The 8,302-nt window shown below is 40.7% G+C and overlaps 1 long non-coding RNA gene across 3 annotated transcripts; it reads left to right on the top strand.

The window, feature by feature from the left end:
• Positions 1 to 5,317: 5,317 nt before the first annotated feature.
• Positions 5,318 to 7,285, top strand: LOC134302803 (uncharacterized). 3 transcript variants are annotated; one of them, XR_010007585.1, is made up of 6 exons: positions 5,318 to 5,401; positions 5,830 to 5,877; positions 6,305 to 6,388; positions 6,487 to 6,509; positions 6,607 to 6,644; positions 6,760 to 7,285. It is a non-coding gene; the product is annotated as an uncharacterized LOC134302803 (long non-coding RNA). The 3 variants fall into 3 exon arrangements; XR_010007584.1 differs by lacking the exon at positions 6,607 to 6,644; XR_010007586.1 differs by lacking the exons at positions 6,487 to 6,509; positions 6,607 to 6,644.
• Positions 7,286 to 8,302: the final 1,017 nt, after the last annotated feature.

Below are 8,302 nucleotides of genomic sequence, written 5' to 3'. Positions count from 1 at the left end.
AATTTAAAACAGCAACGCTAGGTTAAACACACACACAGAAGTGCATAGCTAGCAGAAAAGGCATGCTAACTTAACCTACAATGCTATAGATATTCAAATCCCCTTTAATATAATATGCAGTTTAGATAAAAACTTAATAAGAACAAAGACTGTTTGAGTAGCAGCACCTGCTAACAATATGCTAATTAGAGCAAATTAGCAAGGTTAGCAGATTACCTTTACAGCTAACTGCACGGTATAATAAAGTGTATTAAAATGTAATGTGCACAAACATTAGCTTATAAACAAAGGTAAAGACGTTTAGAGAAGCACAACAAACACATCCTACCTCCTCAACTTAACACAACAGGAAGTGATGGACAGGAAGTTTAAAAAATAAGAGTCTGCCATAGGTCTTTGCTAAGGGTGAGCTAAGCTACGCTAAGCTAAGCTATGCTAAGCTATTAGAACATTTCTTGCTATTGGAGGAGAAATTAACCACATCACATCACATTACATTACATTATACTTTGGCCACTTTTAATCACCAGTTTAGTTTGACCTCCGTTCTATCCTGGTCAGGGTCTAGGAAGGTCCTGTTTCACTTCCAGACATAACCAATCATAGCCAATCATAACCAGATACACTGCTCAGCCATAACATTAAAACCACCTTCTTGTTTCTACACTTACTGTCCATTTTATCAGCTCCACTTGCCATATAGGAGCACTTTGTAGTTCTACAATTACTGACTGTAGTCCATCTGCTTCTCTACATACTGTTTCACCCTGTTCTTCAATGGTCAGGACCCCCACAGGGCCACTACAGAGCAGGTATTATTTGGGTGGTGGATCATTCTCAGCACTGCAGTGACACCGACACACACTGCAGTGTGTTAGTGTGTGTTGTGCTGGTATGAGTGGATCAGACACAGCAGTGCTGCTGGAGTTTTTAAACACCGTGTCTACTCACTGTCCACTCCAGTTGGTCCACCTTGTAGATGTAAAGTCAGAGACGATCGCTCATCTATTGCTGCTGATGAGTTGGTCATCTTCTAGACCTTCATCAGTGGGCACAGGATGCTGCCCACGGGGCGCTGTTGGCTGGATGTTTTTGGTTGGTGGACTATTCTTAGTCCAGCAGTGACAGTGAGGTGTTTAAAAACTCCGTCCACTCATACCAGCACAACACACAGTAACACACCACCACCATGTCAGTGTCACTGCAGTGCTGGGAGTGATCCACCACCTAAATAATACCTGCTCTGTAGTGGTCCTGGGAGAGTCCTGACCATTGAAGAACAGGGTGAAAGGGGGCTAACAAAGCATGTAGAACAATAGATGGACTACAGTCAGTAATTGTAGAACTACAACGTGCTTCTATATGGTAAGTGGAGCTGATAAGTCACACTATATGGTGTCACACTAACTGTGACTTGCTACCCGAACCAGAAACCCTGGCTGAATGCAGAGGTGCGTGCTCTGCTGAAAGCCAGGGATGCTGCCTTCAGGTCTGGTGACTCACAAGAGCTCAGGAGGGCTAGAAGAGAGCTGACTGCAGGGGTAAAAAGAGCAAAAGCTGCATATGCTCAGAAAATCCAGGGACACTTCTCCTCCCAGGATCCACGGAGCATGTGGAAGGGCATCACAGACTACAAATCCAGTGATGCACAATGCCCCAAAGACCCGTCCCTGCCCGAAGCCCTAAACAAATTCTACGCCCGCTTTGAGGACCCTGACACCCCCCCCCAGCACCAGACTCACCCCCCCACCTGGAGAAAAGCCCCTCAGCGTTACACCAGCAGAAGTGAGGAAGACTCTTAAAAAGATCAACCCACGGAAAGCTGCTGGCCCGGACAACATTCCCGGGCGGGTGCTAAAGGAATGTGCGGATCAGCTCTGCGAGGTCCTGGCGGACATTTACAACGTCTCCCTCATCCAAGCAGCTGTTCCCACCTGCCTGAAGACCGCCACCATCATCCCGGTCCCCAAGAGTTCCAAAGTGACTGGTCTGAATGACTACCGGCCAATAGCCCTCACGCCGATAGTCACAAAGTGCTTTGAAAGACTGGTTATGACCCACATCAAAGCCACCATCGACATCACTGTGGACCCACACCAGTACGCATACAGACAGAACCGCTCCACAGAAGATGCCATTTCTTCTGTGGTCCACACTGCACTCACCCACCTGGAGCAGAAGGATTCTTATGTCCGTTTGCTCTTTGTGGACTTTACATCTGCTTTCAACACCATGATTCCCCAGACCCTAACAAACAAACTCTCCTCACTTGGACTGAGCACTTCCCTTTGCAACTGGGTCTTGGACTTCCTGACCAACAGGCCGCAGTCTGTGAAGATCCATGACATCTCCTCCTCCACCACTATCCTCAGCACTGGCTCCCCTCAGGGCTGTGTGTTGAGCCCCCTCCTGTTCACACTGCTCACATATGACTGCTCACCTCTCCATCCGGGCTGTCATATTGTGAAGTTTGCGGACGACACAGCAGTGGTTGGAAACATCACAAACAATGATGAGTCCAACTACAGACAGGAGGTGGAACACCTGGAGGACTGGTGCAGAAAGAACAACCTCTGCGTCAACACGAAGAAGACGAAGGAGATGATCGTGGACTTCAGAAGGAGCAGACACGCCCACCTCCCCCTGCACGTCGGAGGATCTGCGGTGGAAGTGGTCTCCAGCTACAGGTACTTAGGTGTGCACCTGAGTAACAACCTCACCTGGAGCAACAACACTTCCTGTCTGGTCAAGAAGGCACATCAGCGGCTCTACTTCCTCAGGCGGCTGAGGCGAGCCGGACTCGGGAGCTCAGTCCTCACCTCCTTCTACAGATGTGTGGTGGAGAGCGTCCTGTGCTCCAGCATCAACGTGTGGCATGGAAGCTGCTCGGCTGCAGACAGGAAAGCTCTGCAGAGAGTGGTGAAGGCGGCACAGAGGACGGTCGGAGTCAGCCTCCCCACCACCACCGACATCTACACCTCCAGATGCAGGAAAAGGGCCACCTGCATCATGAAGGACCCCACTCACCCAGCACACTCACTTTTTGTCCCGCTCCCCTCAGGCAGGAGGCTGCGGAGCATTAAGTGTAGAACAACAAGACTGAGAAACAGCTTCATTCCCGAAGCTGTAAGACTCTCAAACTCCACCTCGCCAAACACTCTGCACTGACACTCTCAGAGTACACTTGGACACCTTACACTCACGCACAATAAGACACTGTCTTTGCACCTTGCACTTGGACACTTCATTATGCTGCTACTCAGTTCTACTACCCATGCTTATAAGTTAAATGCACTCTTATTGTTCATGTTGCTGCTACATTTCTACATTTTTACATTTCTACATTTTTATATTTCTACATTTTTACATTGCTACATTTACTTCTACTTTTTATATTTGTAAATATTTTTCATATTCATGATAATTCTTTTGTATTGTATATATTATATTATTTTATTGGGTGTAACTGGGACCTTGGGTCATAATTTCGTTCCACCTTATGTACCACATGTGATGTGAATGACAATAAACCCTCCTTGAATCCTTGAATAAATGGACAGTGAGTGTAGAAACAAGGAGATGGTGTATAAGTGACCAGCTCAGCAAGCAACACCTGAGTCTCCTTCTGATCACTCTCCTGTTCTGTTTGGTTCTTCAAGGTACTTGACATCTCCGCTAATAAGGTCCGGTTTAGCTTCAATCCCAAACACTTTCCACTGAAGAGGCAGACATCCACAGGCCAGGTGTTTGAGTGTGCAGAGGCGAGGCTTTTAGCGGTATGATCTTTTTACACGCCAAAATAAAACAACACCCACGCACCACTAACGCAACTGTGAAAAGAAGCTAATAAATATGTATTCTCACCTTGGTGAAGAGCTTCTGAGTGAGCTGTGAAGGTGGGCGAATGCAAGATTCATATCCATGTCTGCTCTATTGTACAGCAGTTGAATATGCTTCAACTTGTGGTTGCGGTCGTTTGAGAAAGTGCAACCATTAGAAAGAATGGAAACGTGTTGGCTGATCCAGGTTGTCTACTTTGGTTAAAGGTTAATGATACAATAAACAATAGTGTTCAAAAAAATAGCAGTGATTTTAAAAAAGTGAATAAAGCACAAAATCATTATAATAACTTTTATTTCCATAAATGCAAATGCACTGAAAATACTACACTTTCAATTCTAAATCAAAACATTAAAAATTTTTTGCCAGTTTGTGTTCATCCTTTACAGAAAGTTAAGAAAAAATGAATATTAGGCTGTTCAAAAAAATAGCAGTGCCAGCATTTTTCATTAAAAACTCAAAAAAATTATCTATAACATGAAAAAATGTTTGAACTTTAAATTACTGAACTAATAATTAGTGGCAAAACAATTGTTTCTGAGATCTGTGTTGCATGGAGTTGATCAACTTCTGGCACCTCTGAACAGGTATTCCAGTCCAGGATGATTAGACGACATTCCACACACTGAAAAAAATGATTTAAGGCTGTTGTTGATTTTACTCATGTTTCTTTCATTACAGTTACTTAACATATTCGTGTAAGTGCGTAAAACTTGATTTAATTAAGTTGAGTTAATGAAATACAGCTGAATCACCGATTTACTTAATTAATTCATTTTCGGTCAATGCAATATTTCTGAGTTATCTCAACGTGCGTCCACTTTCTTCATCCGGGACATTCGAGGCTGTCTGAACTTTTTCCACTTCAGCAGCGCCATTTTTCCTCTTCAGAAATCATACCGGTGAGTATTTAGTTTTATCATTTTGTTACATTTTGAGCTGTAATAGCTGTTTTATTCAAAATATTTTCATGTGTATTTTCAAAATATATTATATTTTTAAAATTTAGTTTCATGTGATGTCGGTCTTTTTGGTAAGTGATTCTGGTCATTTTAAATGAATAACAGCATTACGTTTTTAGTTTGGACTTAGTATTCGATATAAAACTTCATTTTAAACCATTTCAGTCGCGTCTTAAGTCCTGTTGTAACATTGTGTAATTTAAATTTAAACCGTAGGTCCAGTTATAACTGAAAAAGAGAAGGTTTTTAAATTTAAAATAATAAAACACGTACATGCAACAATTAGATAATATTCCGTTTGGTGAACATGATTTAATCACATAGACTACATATTATGGTGAATACTAAATGTAGACATTTATTTCACGATGGTTTAAATAATTACATTGAAAAGTGAAATCAATTTATTTGCGTTTGGACACAACCGGAACTAAATATGTTTGAAGACGCCGGTCAGTGTCATTCTGCACTCCGGAGCAGAAAGTGGCGGTATTGCACAAATTAACTGGATTTTAACTTTCGTCAAATAACAAGTCGTTTACCGCCAGAACTGTGAATGATTAGGTGGCGACACGTTGTCATCAACACTAATCGAAAAAGTAAGTCAAATTAATTTATGTTCGTGTTCGAGTAGGCAACATTCCCACTAGTATAACCAACATTAACATTCGCTGGTTAAATATGAACGTTTCTTAGATGAGAACAGTGCTTCAGTGTAGGCCTACTCACAGCTAAACCGTCAATCAGCATTATAACGGGAAAAAATCCCATATTTTATAAACGGCTGTATGGTAATATTGTGGCTCTGTACTTTATGCATCGTTTAGAGGATTTTGCTTACAAAAATATTACACAATTAGCCTATAATATAAGTTGAGTCTAAGTTTTGTTTAAATATTGCCGTTATGTCTAACATTGTAAGCTATTACAGAAAATAAGTCTGTTGCATCTTTATTTGTTTGTGGTCTTTTAATTAACTGAGGGCATGTACTGAGTTTACCTTATTGATTAAAATATCTTTTCTTAGGTTCCTCATTCTTTTCGCAACGCACACGCACTAAAAGGCATTGTTCTGGTAAGTGCTGTCTTTGTCCTGCCTCTAAATTCATAAAGCTGTGTTTTGTGAGGCTTTAAGATCCACCCATAAGTTTTATATATATATATATATATATATATATATATTTGCACACTGCCATTCCAAACAAGACTTTAACAAACACCTGAAATCAATAATAATAATAACTCATTTAGTTGTTTTGAGTTAGTCTAGTTAGTGTTACTTTTTAGGGACAGTTGATGTGGAGGTTATAGCAGATTTCCATAATATATTATGAGGTGCAGTCATTTTGTGTATATTTTTATATGTTGTGTGTGTTTGGGGCACATTGGAGGTTTAATTATGTGCCTACTGATTATTTTGGTGTTTGTTACAGGGTTTAGTGGTGGGAATGTGGCGTTGCAAGGGGTGCACAGAAACTGTTTCAAATAGGTCTCTCTTATAGGGCTGGTGAACTCCTTGATACTTATCCACTACAAGATTGGATCAGCTTGCATGTTGACTTTGAAAAGGCACATTGATATAAAAGGTGAGCTAAGAAAGTAAATGTGCTGTTTATCTCAGATAATTAGTTATACATTAAAATACTTATGCTAACCTACTCTTTCATTATTCTATTTCATGGAGTCTGCAGGTCATTAACATTATAGGTATGTATTAGGACTTGTCGTTATGTCTAATTTATAAGTTATTATAATTTATTAATTTAATTTTAAAAAATTGACACTGATCTATGCTATTCACCAGATGCTGACCTTTTCACTTGTGGTTTAATTTGGGAAAAGGTGATTTGGCCAAATATCAGCCTGAAATGTAGTTAACATTTTGTATTAATGTTTTTTAAGGGATTTAAATATTATTTTTGTTTTCCTGAATTTATTTTTTTTTGTTTTTGTGCAGAGTAAACAGCTTTGAAGATGGTGACTTCTTTAATCCCTAAGGTTATCTTGCCTGATGCCAGCGCTCAGAGGTTAACTCTCTCCCAAGGACTCCCTGCATCTATTGATCTTATGGTGTGGACTTGCTGAAAGGTTTAGACTTTAGTACCTGGATTCCATGTTTGGAAATGAGTTTTTTCAGAAGTAGAGGACTATGCAGTAAGATTATGAAAGTTCTGTAGTTAGTGGTCCAGTCTTAAATCCCCAAGCTTTCAGTCTTTCCTCTGTAAGTGACTCTTCTTCCCTGTCAGCTGGTTCTGATACAGATATGTCATCAAGTGACTGTTCAAGTGCACTATCTACTTGACCTGCTTTTTTTCATGTGCCTAAATTGTCATAAACTATCTAACTACCATACAAAGCTGAGAAAACTGTTTTTTTTTATTAGCATTCTCCACAACTTTATCTGATTTGGGGTTGTATATGCAGACTTGCATGCACCTTCTTGTTTCTAGACTCATTGTCTATTTTATCAGCTCCACTTACCATATAGAAGCACTTTGTAGTTTTACAATTACTGACTGTAGTCCATCTGTTCTCTTCATGCTTTGTTAGCCCCCTTTCACACTGTTCTTCAATGGTCAGGACCCCACAGAGCAGGTATTATTTGGGTGGGGGATCATTCTCAGCACTTCAGTGACTGACATGGTGGTGGTTGTGCTGGTATGAGTGAATCAGACACAGCAGCACTAATGGGGTTTTTAAACAATTCACTGTCACTGCTGGACTGATAATTGTCCACCAACCAAAAACATCCAGACAACAGTGCCCTGTGGGCAGCATCCTGTGACCACTGATGAAGGTCTAGAAGATGAGCGACTCAAACAGCAGCAATAGATGAGCGATTGTCTCTGACTTTACATCTACAAGGTGGACCGACTAGGTAGGAGTGTCTAATAAGAGTGGACAGTAAGTGGACACTGTGTTTAAAAACTCCAGCAGCACTGCTGTATCTGATACACTCATACCAACACAACACACAATAACACACCACCACCATGTCGGTGTCACTGCAGTGCTGAGAATGATCCACCACCTAAATAATACCTGCTCTGTGGGGGTCCTGACTTGCAGAATAGGGTGAAAGGAGGCTAAAAAGGCATGTAGTGAAACAGATGGACTACAGTCAGTAATTGTAGAACTACAAAGTGCTTCTATATGTTAAGTGGAGCTGATAAAATGGACAGTGAGTGTAGAAACAAGGTGGGTGGGTTTAATGGTATGTCTGATCAGTGTATAGAAGTACATATATAGTTTATACTGTTAAAATGTTTTCAGCACTTTGAGGTTGGATGTACACTCTAGCTCTAATTAAAAATGCATAAAAAATGCACTTGGATTATGTATGAGTACCATGTATTGCATTTATTTAGTGTGAAAATAGTCAGTGCAAGTCTTGTGTATTGTGAATACATTGCACTTTTTTTTTAAAACCACTATGGTGGTTTGCATGTGTTTGAATAATCTGTTGCTTAAACAGGGTTTACAGTATTAAATAGTATTTT

Source organism: Trichomycterus rosablanca, chromosome 25, assembly GCF_030014385.1.
Source record: "Trichomycterus rosablanca isolate fTriRos1 chromosome 25, fTriRos1.hap1, whole genome shotgun sequence".
NCBI classification, from domain to species: domain Eukaryota; kingdom Metazoa; phylum Chordata; class Actinopteri; order Siluriformes; family Trichomycteridae; genus Trichomycterus; species Trichomycterus rosablanca.
The sequence above is the reverse complement of the archived record's forward strand: the minus strand, read 5'-3'. Positions and strand labels throughout refer to the sequence as shown.